Consider the following 14,359-nt stretch of genomic DNA (forward strand, 5'->3'; position numbering starts at 1 on the left):
TGTGCTCAGCTCAGGGCTGCTGTTCAGTCACACCAGCATCAGATATATCAACTATCCACACAGCATAGTGCAGCTGTAGTCTGACAACAAGGAGCGGTTTATTATCATTTCGTAAGTTTATCTCACTGTAAATGTTTGGTTTTACTAATCTGATATTAATGGTCTGAAATACAGAATTTGCTGAAAAGTGGTAATATTGTTAATTTCTGCTTTGGAAATTGAGTGTATTCCAGGTAGTATACTATAGCATATGCATGTACCTTGTGGTGAAACACCAAAGGGATCTCCCTTGTGTCCCTTTTCCCCCTATATCCCCACCCGTCTTTGAGCCTCCAGAAACATCTGAACTACCTGACTGGACACAATCACCTGAATCTGCCACCAGCTCACCTCCTAACTCAACCTCACAGTACCAAGAAACTCCCACTCCACCCCTCAACGACTCCTCTGAGGAATGTGAAAAATGTTAGACTCATTGTTGCTAGAGTAATAGGCTCTGTCATAAACAGAGGCACATATATGCACTATAAGAAAAGTATTTCCTGTTGTGAGATGTGTCCTCACCCTTTCTGCTCTGAGGCAATGAAGAGAATCAAAATGTATATAAAGAGACATTTGTTTAAACGTCGTTATTCGTTTGTAGAAAGAGAGTCGGACCAAATGCAGCGTGGTGGTTACTCGTGTCTTTAATGAAACAATCGCGATACATGAAATAACTTCTACAAATACAAAACAACAAACGGAACGTGAAATCTAATTACAGCCTATCTGGTGAACACTACACAGAGACAGGAACAATCACCCACGAAATACAAAATGAAACCCAGGCTACCTAAAGACGGTTCCCCATCAGAGACAACAAGAATCACGTGACTCTGATTGAGAACCGCCTCAGGCAGCCAAGCATATACTAGACACACCCCTAATCAACCACAATCCCAATGCCTACAAAAACCCCAATACGACAATATAATAAACCCATGTCACACCCTGGCCTGAATAAATAATTAAAGAAAACACTAAATACTAAGACCAAGGCGTGACAATTTGCCATTACTTTGGCGCTGACTTCTTGAATTCTGAATTAATTTAGACAACCATTTGACTTCGGGTAATTGCCACCTGACTCAAATCACTTACAGATTCTAACTAGCTGGAACTTGGGCTCTTACCGTTTAGCTTTTGGACAGTAGTATTGTCGTCAGAGTGCCTTTCGCCTGGCAGAATCAGGATGCAAAATATCTTAATTGATTGAGCTCCTCATCCCGGCTAGGTATTTCTCGCCACAGACACTGCGGTAGCTCAGCGGAGAATCTCTGATCTCTCCAGTCTAACTTGAATCTCTAAATTTAGTAAACCACCGACTCAAAGTCAACCTCTCAGACAGTAGAGGGGAGTCGCAACCTAACTAAATTCAGAAATAACTCTGACCGATTGAAACTCTGGTCCTGATCTCGTGGGTCTCCCTGTCATCTCTCAAAGGTAATCAAAGAACTATTATAAGCATTTAATATAGAGATAAGTGTTATCATTGTACCAGGCATTTTATAGAGCATTTGCATGTTTTTTATTAACGCTGTCTGTGACCGAGACACAAATTGTGTATTTTGAAGTGTGTTTGATTGTAAAAGACAAAAAACAGAGTGTTTTCAAAAATAAACGGTAGTCTTATTTTGTCTCGAGTAAAAGGTTCTCTCAAAGACAGTTAACGGCATGGGAGATAACAACTCTGACACTCCCCGCTACTGGGACACTGGAAACTGGGATCAATACTCCATGACAAAGTGAGTTACCATTAAAAGACAAGGAGGAAGGTGTGTCCAGTAGTGATTCATTTAATTGTCTTATCGGTCTAAGTTTTATTTTACAAGCGATACATAGCCGACGGGCAGAGTATTGAGACTAAGTTGACTAAAGGTCTTCACACTTTAAACTAGATACATCACAGAGGGGAAATACTCAACCACGGGGAAGTCATATAGAGACTGGTAGGACTAGTGCTTAATAACAACTCAGGGATCAATTAGTGGTGAAACAAAGAGTCTGGAGGAGAAACGTGGGGTTCACACATCCCAGCTAGAGCTAGACCGTTGAGAGTGACAAGGCAAAAGACCTCTCTACGCGGACAACGCTTCGATATAGAAAGAGAGGCAGGGCTATGCGAGCGGTCCTGGTTATACAGAGATAACCTGAAGTATCTATAGTGCCCTGTCTAGTCCAGGGAACAGGACGCTAACCACCTCTAGCACCCCGCTGCCGGCCAAGGGGCAGGGCTGAAGGTTTCGTATCGCGACACTTGGCGCCCAACATGGGGCCCCACATCTCTATGTAAGACTCTACTACTACGGCCCCTACCAGCGCTCTATTTCCAAACAACTTACTAAAGCAGGTATCTTTAAAGAGTTAGAGATATGGCTACGGCAGTAGCCATATCTCGTACCGGGTTTACCATGGGGTAAACTGAGAACGGTAGACCAGACAGCCATAAAATACCTTCTAGGATTATCATAGGGTAAACTGAGAATGGTAGACCAGACAGACATAAAATACCTTCTAGGATTACCATGGGGTAAACTGAGAACGGTAGACCAGACAGACATAAAATACCTTCTAGGATTACAATGGGGTAAACTGAGAACGGTAGACCAGACAGACATAAAATACCTTCAAGGATTACCATGGGGTAAACTGAGAACGGTAGACCAGACAGACATAAAATACCTTCTAGGATTTGAGGGTAGACAACTTTCTGGGATGATAAAAAATTCCGGAAAAGAACCCTAAATGGCAACTACCAAAGATACTACGGCAGCTCATGAGGAGCAAAGTAGGGTAGAAAATAATGGTACAGAAAAGGAAATGATACGCAGGCAAAAGGTAGGTCTGCCCAGCACTAGGCTTGCAATGTGCTTACCAGGAATACCCTGGGGCCGCTGACCAAGAGGGAACAGACGGCCCCTCCAATTTCAAGGATTAGGCAAATAGCCCTGAATCCTAAGAATTTCCCGTGAAGACTGATCAACTTCACTAGAAATTGTTGGAACAGGTGGAAATTAATTATAAAATGATTAAGGAACACCAGTCTCTATTCAAAGTGTATAACTACTTTGAAATTGTATTATTTCCTTGGGAAAGTAAAGCTAACATAGTGCGTAAGTGTCACTATGGGCATTTTATGAGGCAAAATCCCTGAGAAATAAGAAAGTAATGTAGAGTTTATACCTAAATAGGAAATCTAAATTAAATCTTGAGGTAAATAGTAATGGCGGTTTAGAGTCTACTCTTTGAGGAAAAATCCCTGAGAAATAAGAAGGTACTATAGAGTTTATAACTAAATAGGAAATTTATACAAATTTCAAGGTGAAGATATGTTAACAAGAGTGAATTATTTTCAGCGCTGTTAAGGCAGGCAGACCTCGTAGTAATACGAAATTGGGTTCTAATTAAAGGTCATTCCAGAAAAAGAAGGGGGGCCAGAGGATGTAATTGTGTATTGTGGCAAAGTGGCCTTCTATGCACAGCCCTGGTACCCCATGGCAATGGCCCTGCTACAAGATGGGACTCCAACGAATCTAGAAGACACTAGTGTAATGTTGAGAGCCATGCAGGAAGACTTATGTTAAATATTTAGGATATATTTTAAGCCATCAGGGCAGAAAAAATATGTTGGTAGAAAAGGAGTGATTTCACAAGCATTACATTTAATTAGGAGAACAAATATGTTGCAGTTCTTAGGGATAATGAAGTACTGTAGACAACGGATCCCATACCACGCAAAATATATAAACTTACTGATGCGACTGAGATAAGATTAACCCAGGTTATTGTTAAATAAATTACAGTGGACTCCCGATAGAGATATTTCATTAGTACAGAAAACATATGCTATGTTTAGTGGTGTTCTGGCCTTATCTAATCATTTGAAGGTTTTGTCTTCACATAGTAGAAAAACGACAAGAAGATATGGCCTCTGTGGTGACCCAGGGTCATTGAGAGTATTGGGTTAATTAAGTTAAACTATATAATTATCTTATAGGTTACTACATAGAAATGTTGAGTTCCATAAAAGTCATTAGTGTAAACAGGGAGACAGTGAGACAGTCAGTCAATATTTGGAAACAGAGACCATATCTGGTACTGACAGTATTAGCTGAGGCAACAGGAAGCAGATGCGGAAGTGAAAAAGGCCGGTTTTAAACCACAGCCATTAAAGCAGCAGTTAAGAGGAAGTTAAACATAGACATAACTACATTGAAAGAACTATGACAGATAGTGGCCCATGTGCAAATGTATTGGGTCAGTTAGACACTGACACAGGAGTAGGGGAATGGGACTTTACAGGAAAGTAAATAATGCAAAGAGTGGACACCTCAGGGTAAAATTTCAGGAAGGACTTTAAACAAAAATGATATGAAAATAATAAACCACTTAGGGATAAATATGCTACAAGGAGAAGAAAATCTCCTCAGCTTATCGGACGCTAAATAATTATAAGGGTAGTTGTAAATATGGACCATTTTTTTGTTCCAGACCAAATAGAGAGAGTCAGAACAAACATAAAATAATTGAAAGAACATGTAAGCCAGTAAAAAAACATAACTGGGGCAGTTTATGAGGAAAGAGAAGACAATGTGCTGTGTCTTCAAGCTTATGGCCATAGAGGATACAGAACCCGTCAGGGGTGACAAAAGAGAAAGGCACATGGTGAAATTGGGCTGGCAAATAGACATTTCCCAGGACCCCAAAACCAAATTGGACTGTGTATACTCGTGCCACATGTTGGTGGACAGGAAAGCAGCTCCTGGAGAGGGAAGAGGTAGAAATGAAGCTGCTCTACCAGATCCACAAGGAAAAATGACAAGGTTGATTAACCTAATAAAAAGAAAACTCACCTCAAACACACAAGACCCTGGAGAGGGCACATCTAGACAAAGGGACACAGGCCATACTAGGTCCCCCAATTGTAAAAATAAATAAGAAAGAAATCAAAAATAACTAGAATGTCTCCCTCTGTTTCCACAGGGAAATGAGGCTGGGAGAATATAGAACCAGGCATAGGGAATGTAAGGTGGGATGGTGCTGGTGGGTAAGTATCCTTTCCACCATAATATTAGTACCCACTGCCATAATAATAGGACTAAACCTAGGGATAGTGTATGAAAAACAAGAGAGAGAATTAGTACAGGGACTGGAGATACTCCAAGAAAAATGTGCCAACTCTATAACAACCTATAGAGCATTTACAAAGAGATGGGGCACACCCGTACAATGCACCATAACAAATGACTCACTGTGTCCAGGACACCCTTCAGTCAAGTTAAAACAGAGATATAATATTACGAAATGGGATCTGACCTGGGATCATAATAATACCATAGTGGTGTTGTGGAAATCAGTGACCAGTAACACACTCCAAGGGTATATAGTAAATATAACTAAAGGACCAGTACTGGTTAATTAGACAGGTGAAAATGGACAATATATGAATTCATATAAAGGCGGCCAGTGGAGGGGACAGCTGGGTGATGCAGAGAATATAACGGAGATCAAATTTATCTATGATCAAAGTACGACCAGTTCACCATGGGAAAGTGTTGAGTGCCAGAGTTTAACGACTGCTTCCAACACCTCGGCCTGGCCTCGGAGGACGGAACCAACGCGTTGGCCTCGGATGAGCAAAAATAGCATGACCACAAGTCATGCATCGGCAAGTCATGCATTGGCAAGTCACGCATCTGCAAGTCACGCATCAGCAAGTCATGCATAAGCAAGTCATGCATCGGCAAGTCATGCAACAGCAAGACATGCATCTGCAAGTGCAACAATAACAACACCCCGTGAACCAGGCGAAAACAATACTAGCACCCTAGAGCGAGCTAAGAGGGAAGTGGCCCCCCCGACCACACTGGCGCACGACAAAACAGAACTTAACCTAACACACACAGAGGACCCAAGACAGGGTATGGGTCAAGGGGGCTTAGATATATTATGTCTGAAAGGGAATAGCTCCAGGTACCGAGTAAGGCACAGCACACAGAGGCGGATTACAGGACCAATCCCTGAAGCTAAATGGTTGAATGATATAGTGTTATACCTATACCATGGAAATTCCTCCTTGTGGGATAATAGAATACTGGGAGGAAGGAAGGGTATTATTTTACCATATGCAAAAAATAGAACCTATAAGTATCCAGGATTTACTAGTGGCCCATTAGATAGATTCCACCGGATGAATATGGAGTGTGGGGACATGACATTCCCCACTCCGCCAGGCCAGGAGAAAAAACAATAAAGTATTCCACCTCAGGATGGGTATGTCTTACGACACAGAATAATACAAACCCAGGGTTGGCCTATCCCAGGTCAACCCCATGGACAGCGTTAGACCTTAGGTGTTTGAAAGAAAATGATCAACAGAGCCTTGAGATGGCCCAAAGAATGTGTGCCAAAGCCCCATTATGGAACTGGGGACAAGAACCAAATAACCCGTTCTATAGGAAAGAAGGGAAGACCGCCCAACAGTATTATGACCAATGGGTTCGACCCCATGCGAATAAAACTGAGGGCTGGGCACGATACCATTGCATCTCAGCCCATGACATATTGAAAGAATCAGGAATCCCCCACTTCCATAGATGGTCAGGGGGACATTATCCTTCACCTGGAATGCAGGGGGTTGCTCCGGCCTTCTCAGGCAGGAATGAGAATGCAAACCAAAAATTGGCAGACATGGTAAACGCACGGGGCGCTTGCCTCTCCAGAGTATTGGCCGGAGGAGATATTTTAAAGCATATAAGAACACAGGACAAAATGGAACATGTGCATCAATTTGGATACAGTTTCCCTCCAATAGGAAGATTGAACACCGATACCCTTATATGGATGCAGGGATTAATGCTACAGAAATGGAATAGAACCATGGGAAAAATGATTAGGAATGCATTAATAATGGAAGAAACGGTCATTAAAAACTTTGAAGCCAGCACTAGTATGAAGAGTACCACGGTGTCCAAAACATTTGACCCAATAGCAATGGGATAAACGCCCGCTAGACCCCACTCTGTTAACCGGAGGCTACGTACAATTAGCATGCAATGGAGGCATTAAATTCCATGTAAACCAAGGGGATATAGCTGGCACCAGGGATCAGACCCTTAGAACAGATCCCTCTCTAGCAGATTGGACTAGATATACCCTTGAACCCATGACCGCCCGGTGGCTGATGGGAGGGTATAAGGAATGGGCCATAAAGCTAATGTGGCCACAACAGGACGAACCATGGGGAGACCTATGGGGAAAAGGGTCAGACTGGGATAAGAATATGACCCTGACTTGGAATAAATATGTCCACGTGTAAAACAGTTATCTGACAATGGTACGGTATCAGAAGGGTGCAGTATAATTAAACGAAACTTGGAACTGTTAAAAACTATGGGGCTGGAAAACTACTGTAACATATTGAAGAGAAGGTTCTGGGACGAAGGAGCAGATGGCATAACGTGGTATTGAGATGAGGACACCACTATGAGTAATGCTTTAGGAGTCAACTGGTTAACTAGAGCATGGGGAGGTTTTACCACAGGGATGGCTAAAATGGCAAATGATATAATAGTGGAACCAGTAAATAAGGTGGTCACAGCCATAAATGACAAATGGGAGGAAGTCACTTCATGGTGGCAAGAAATAAAAGAAAGATTCTGGCTAGGAATAAGTATTACAGTAGGGATCTTGATATTCATAGTGTTTATGATTGCCCTAAGCTACGCCAAAAGAATGGGACTTCCAGTAGAGGCAGTACTGAGGAAGGTGTGGCTATTCCTATTTAAAATAATAAAAATAACCCTTAGACTACTGAGAGAGTTATTAAAGTTAATGCTAAAACTCTTGTGGAAAATATGCAAAAGAGTAATAATATGGACTATGGTATACGAGAGAGTACATCAAAGATCTCCTGGCCGATTAGAGCAACGGGAGACAGAGGGAACACGGGTAGACCTACTAGAGGTCACGAACTTGTGACCCGCCGAGGTGTCAACCGCAAACATACACTGCTCTAAGAAAAGGAAGTAGGCAGTGCCTGACAAGGGGAGGGGGCACTGGCTGAAGGTGAATAAAGGGGAGCTGTTTCTGCACAATAAGGCACAAACGACTTAAGCAGCCTGAGTACAACCCAATAAAGAAAAGCTTCTAAACCATAGAAACTACCAACAACCTTCTAAGAAAATGGCATCCAACTCCTCCAACAAATCGACTTTGAGGACAGGGACCTGACTTAAAGAGACCCCCAGGAGGAGGTAGCTATAACATTGTGTCAACTACTACAGATTATGATTTGGGGAATGTTGGGTTGGAAAAATAGGCATGGTCAGGGGGTTATAACATTGTTAGCAATAACACTTACCACCCTAGTGGCAGTGATTAGGTTTGGTTTATCCAAAGGACGGACTGTAATGTTGTCTATGGTACCTGTGGTGGTAATACAGCAAGTGGCACCAGTACTGGGGAAGCATTATGGGTTGATACAATTCGGAGAAACTATGGCAGCAGTCTTCGGGGCAATAGGCCAGATAGGAGGCTTTAAAGTAAACACGACAGATACCACAGGGCTATGTGAACAATTGAAGGGATTTGCATACGCTGGATGAGTAATGGAAGGGCTAATTTTGGTAATAATAATAATGCAGTTGTGGAAAGAACGAAAAAACTGAAAAATAAAAGAAGCCAAATTAGGAGACAGGTTTTAGGAAAAGCACTACCCATGGTAATATGGGTAGTTATAGCTATGGCCCTTAATGCCGTGCACCATTTTCACAGGAAATGGAATGAACTAAGGCAATTATGGGTTTTGTGCTTACCAATCTTTTCTCCCCCTCATACCTTTAGGAAAACCCGAGAAGGGTGACAGGGTAAGACCTGGATATTATTTAAAACAAGAAGGGGAGAGGGAGGAAATGGTGGGCAAAAAAAGGTAGGATAGTTAGAGTAGAACAAAGGTAATGGCTATATTGGAAGCACTGCTATACTGTTCAGGATCAAATCTAAAAAGGATAGAGCTGGTTACTGACAGTTGCTACAGTGCCCAGGCTATGACCGCTGACAAAAAAATATATATAAATATATTAATATAAAAAAAATATGGCAGAACAACGGTTACAGAAGTGCAAAAAATAAGCAGATTCAACATAAAGGAGAATGGAGGAAAATCCATGAGTTAATGGATAGAATGGATGTTGTTGTCAGTCACCAAAAAGCCCACACAGTGGATGGGGGTGGAAAGGAAGCTGACTTCAATCAACAAGGCAACAGGGAAGTAGATGAGCTAGTCCAGATGGGCAGAATAGTTCTCTACAAAACTGAAGCAGACAAACTTAAGGCATTACACATAGATTGGGGACACCCAGGTCCCAAAATCTTTATGAAGTGTCTTAGACAGGACCAGATTGAATTTGACCCGGTAGAGGCCAAACTGGTGTGCCAGCAGTGCATTACCTGTCAAAGAGCAAAAGCCTTTTGAGTACTGACCCAAAATACAAAGAACATTACATTTTAAAGAGAAGATCAAAATGACGTCATCAGTTCTCACACTTTCTCAGATCCACACAATAGCGCAGTGTCTTCAGGTCTGGAGATTGTTTTATGAGGGGAGTAGAAGACAAACATTCCAATCTGTCTAAAAGATATACTCTTCTCCACTAATGGAACATCAAAGAACATTCTTATCTGTCTAAAGAGATATACCCTCCTTCTCCCTTAAACCCACAAGGTACAGACAATTCATTCGCTTTAACTACATTTTCAGTCCTAGTTTAACTAAAAACCCATACATTTCATACCACAACATAATAGTATTAAAATAAATGGTTCTAATTTAAATGTATACATAATTAATCATTTCAACTATAATTTCCTCCAACAGTAATAAGTGCTAATACTGTAAGGACAGCTTGTGGAAGTACAGTTGACATAGCACAACTTAAGAAAGTATGTCCTCCATAATCGTACCAGACTGGAAATACCTCCTAGAGTACAGAGCAGGCCTCCAAGTCAGGAGGAGTCCAAACACCATTTGGGTAGGCAGGCACTTTAGACATGAGGAATTAGCCAGACTTCAGGGCCTCAAAGGAGGGAGCACAGGAAGAGTAGTCTGGGAACGAAGCGTTCCGACAGGTCTACCTGGCTCAAGCAGACTGAAGTGTGTCTCTTGTGACGTATGCAATGAGCCCACTGGCGATATGCAATACGAAGGGCCCGCTGAGCTAAGCATCAGGTAACTAGAGATGTGCTCTGATGGAGCCTCAGGAGAGTATAGGTGCAGGTATGGAAGAGTTCAAACCTGTGGCAGGTGCAACTGCAACACTATGACACACTGTGCACTAGACATACGGACAGTGAATGGCTCCTGGAACCCCAGCGGGTGCCAGTGTGCATGGGACAGATGGGGAGGTATCTCAGACAAAGATTGTCTGGAGTGCCGAAGGCAGAGGGTTACAGAAGTTAAATTAACCAAATAAGCCCTTTGACCCCAGTGAGGATAAGAAGCGCCTCTCTGGCCCATTCCAACGGCAACCCTGGGAGTAGAACCAGGCCAACTGACCCAGAGATTCCAATTTAACTCCAGTTATGAGTTTCTGAGAGCTAGGGACCTTGGAGAGGGACCTAGTGATGGATATGGGATAGACAGAGTCAACAAACAGACCTGGATGGAAACAGGACAAGGTGAATGGATCCTAGTAGACCCTAGTGTAGCCTGGGATGGAGTGCTTCTGGAGTCCACAGGTTGGGACCAGATAGACGACTACCCCCTAGACAACAACCACGAATCTAACAAACACCCTGGATTCATGAGAAGGTGCTGGTGGGAAGGTCAGTGCAGGCCAGTCAGAGAGTTACACTGGGGCAGAGCAATGGAAAAGGAACAAATGTTCACCTTTGTCACACCCATGTCTGGAGGAAATGATGTCCCTCCCCATGATGGAGATGGCAGGAGAAGGTACAGGTTAGGCCTAGGATGGCAGCTGTACTTAGCCCAGGACCCTGTGTATAAAACTGAAGGAGTCTACTCTTGTCACAAGTACATATGTAGAGATAGTGCTGCTGGAGAGGGAAAAGGTAAACAAAAGGCAGCACTCAAAAGAGAACATAGCCCACCTAAGAAATCATTCCTGGCCAGGATGAAATTGGTATTTGGATCAGACCCTGGAGAGGGTCCATCCAAACTCAGAAACCCAATAGTTAAAAAATAAGAATAAACTAAAGGATGCTCTCCCTCTTATATTTCACAGGAAATATGAAGTTGTTGGAGTACAGAACCAAGGATTAGGATTAGGATTTTTTTTTTGGGGGGGGGGCTTAAAATACGACCCAGAAGATCTAGAAATAGGAAAAGTAGTATACCTAGAGCAACAAGAATGCGAAAGGGAATCATTCACAAAAAGATGGGGCATACCTGTACAATGTGACACTGCAAATGATACCAAATGCCCAGGATTCCCCACAGTAAAGATAGAAAGCAAAACTAACCACACTGGTTGGAACAATAGTCTAGAAGAAAATAGCACCCAAACAATACTATGGAAAGACGTTGAGGGTACTATGCTATCAGGCTGGATAGTTAACCTAACCACCGGACCAGTATTAGGGTACCATGCTATCAGGCTGGATAGTTAACTTAACCGCCGGACCAGTATTAGGGTACCATGCTATCAGGCTGGATAGTTAACCTAACCGCCGGACCAGTATTAGGGTACCATGCTATCAGGCTGGATAGTTAACCTAACCGCCGGACCAGTATTAGGGTACCATGCTATCAGGCTGGACAGTTAACCTAACCGCCGGACCAGTATTAGGGTACCATGCTATCAGGCTGGATAGTTAACCTAACCGCCGGACCAGTATTAGGGTACCATGCTATCAGGCTGGATAGTTAACCTAACCGCCGGACCAGTATTAGTAACCCAGACATGTAGAAACGGAGCATATACCCATCTATCCAATCCTATAAAGGAGGACAATGGGAAGGAGACCTAAATAATGGAAGAAACATCACCAAGATAAAGTTCATCTATGAACAAAGCACAGATAGTGAGCCTTGGGAGGACGTGGTTTGTCATAACCCCAGTGGTGTTCTAAACACCATGACCTGGCCTACCACAGTAAGCAGCAACCGCACTCCTGTAACTACCGCCATAACAAGCAACCCAGTTAGCTGCAGCTATGACTGTAGTAAGTAAAATAGGTGCAGTAGAGAAGAACGGAACAGACGGTATAATGGAACCTATGTGTGCTACCATAATTGGAATACACTATGTGGCGCGGATCATTGAAGCAGGCCTAGTTGGCATGCTATGTGTCCAAATAGTCCAATTAATGAGAAAACTAAAACCAAAAGATCAGCTGAACACAGCCTTAAAGGCCGTCCCACTGGTCCTCTGGGTAAATGTCCTATTGATCCCAAGTTGCAGAGAAGAAATGGGGTGGCCCACGAACATTTTGAAAGTAGTTTGGGATTGTGTTTACCCATCTTCTTTCCCCCCACTCCCAGCAGGGCCAGGAGGAACACGGCGAGCCCTGGGATGGGGTAAGGATGGCTAGAGTAATAGTGCCCCCCCCCCCCAGTGACAGAAACCATAGGGGAAGCAGGGGTATTAATAGAGGTAGAGTAGAGTAGGATATGGTTCATAGACATGTGGATAAGACATTTAGATGCCCTTAAGGCATATACAAATTGTGGGGGTTGTGGCCAATTGGAACTGTAATGTCCACCTGTTATTCATTGTAATGTCTACCTGTTATTCATTGTAATGTCTACCTGTTATTCATTGTAATGTCTACCTGTTATTCATTGTAATGTCTACCTGTTATTCATTGTAATGTCTACCTGTTATTCATTGTAATGTCTACCTGTTATTCATTGTAATGTCTACCTGTTATTCATTGTAATGTCTACCTGTTATTCATTGTAATGTCTCCCTGTTATTCATTGTAATGTCCACCTGTTATTACCTGTCATGTCTACCTGTTATTAGCTGTCATGTCTACCTGTTATTCATTGTAATGTCTACCTGTTATTACCTGTAATGTCTACCTGTTATTACCTGTAATGTCTACCTGTTATTCATTGTAATGTCTACCTGTTATTACCTGTAATGTCTACCTGTTATTACCTGTAATGTCTACCTGTTATTACCTGTAATGTCTACCTGTTATTCATTGCCCAAAGCTGCAAGTACTCTATTATGGTCCTTTGATTTGAAATACACTGATTTGAAATACACGAATTTGAAATACACTGATTTGAAATACGCTGATTTGAAATACACTGATTTGAAATACGCTGATTTGAAATGCACAGCTGGATATTTAAGATAGTGTACTTCTGCCATCTACTGTTCAAAACATATACTTCACGTCACATCACGAGATGTCTTGTATCACAAGAAGAAACTGATTTGGACTGAATAATGTCATTTCCTATTACATTATTTCTGTTGACATTATGAAAATATTATGAATCTGTAGTCTACAATAATGTTTTAATTTAGTTTCATTTTATTTCAGTATACATGGGTGCTAAAAGTAGAGTACAACAGGAAATTCAAGAAGACATGCTACTGTAAATCAATAAATGTGATACAGGAAATAAAATGATGCAGTATACATGTAGTAATAATGAAATAGTAAGAATAATTATGTAGTAATGTGATAGTATTATCATTATAATATAGTTATAGCATCATATACATCATGCATTTTTAACCCTCATACTACCTACTGACTGGAGTCATTTTGAGGCGTATTTCTGATCATAGCCCAAAGGTGATTTATGAAATACTCCCAATTTTTCATGACTTTGTCAATCAACTTGTTCTTAATGAATCAAGATCATTGTTTAGTGTTTCTGTATCAATGCATGTCCTTTGGGGTCATTTTGACCTGTATCAGTGACCTGCAGAAATGAAGCGCTCTCCTATGGTTATGACTGGTTATAACTTGGTATAATCACAATTACCTCATTAAAGTCTGTCAGGGATATGAATAGTTGGTAGAACTGTAAAACAGACACCAGCTACCCTCTGAATGTACACATAGTGCTGTATTGGTGTGTATCTCCCCCTGAAAAATAGTTATTCTACAGGAAATGTTATATAAATACCAGAATTTCTATAATATCTTACAATATTCTGTATGTACAACGTATTATAGTATTTGGGTTGCTATAACATTTGGTTTGAAGTGACTTTCAGGATTTGCCCATGCTTTTTGAAGCATCCTGCAATAGACCTATACAAACCCCATTACTTGACTAGCAGCAATGATAATGCTGGCTATAGGGTAAGTAAATAAAAATAAGAAATAAAGC

This window comes from Oncorhynchus gorbuscha, linkage group LG03 (genome assembly GCF_021184085.1).
Source record: "Oncorhynchus gorbuscha isolate QuinsamMale2020 ecotype Even-year linkage group LG03, OgorEven_v1.0, whole genome shotgun sequence".
In the NCBI taxonomy this organism is placed as follows: Eukaryota; Metazoa; Chordata; class Actinopteri; order Salmoniformes; family Salmonidae; genus Oncorhynchus; species Oncorhynchus gorbuscha.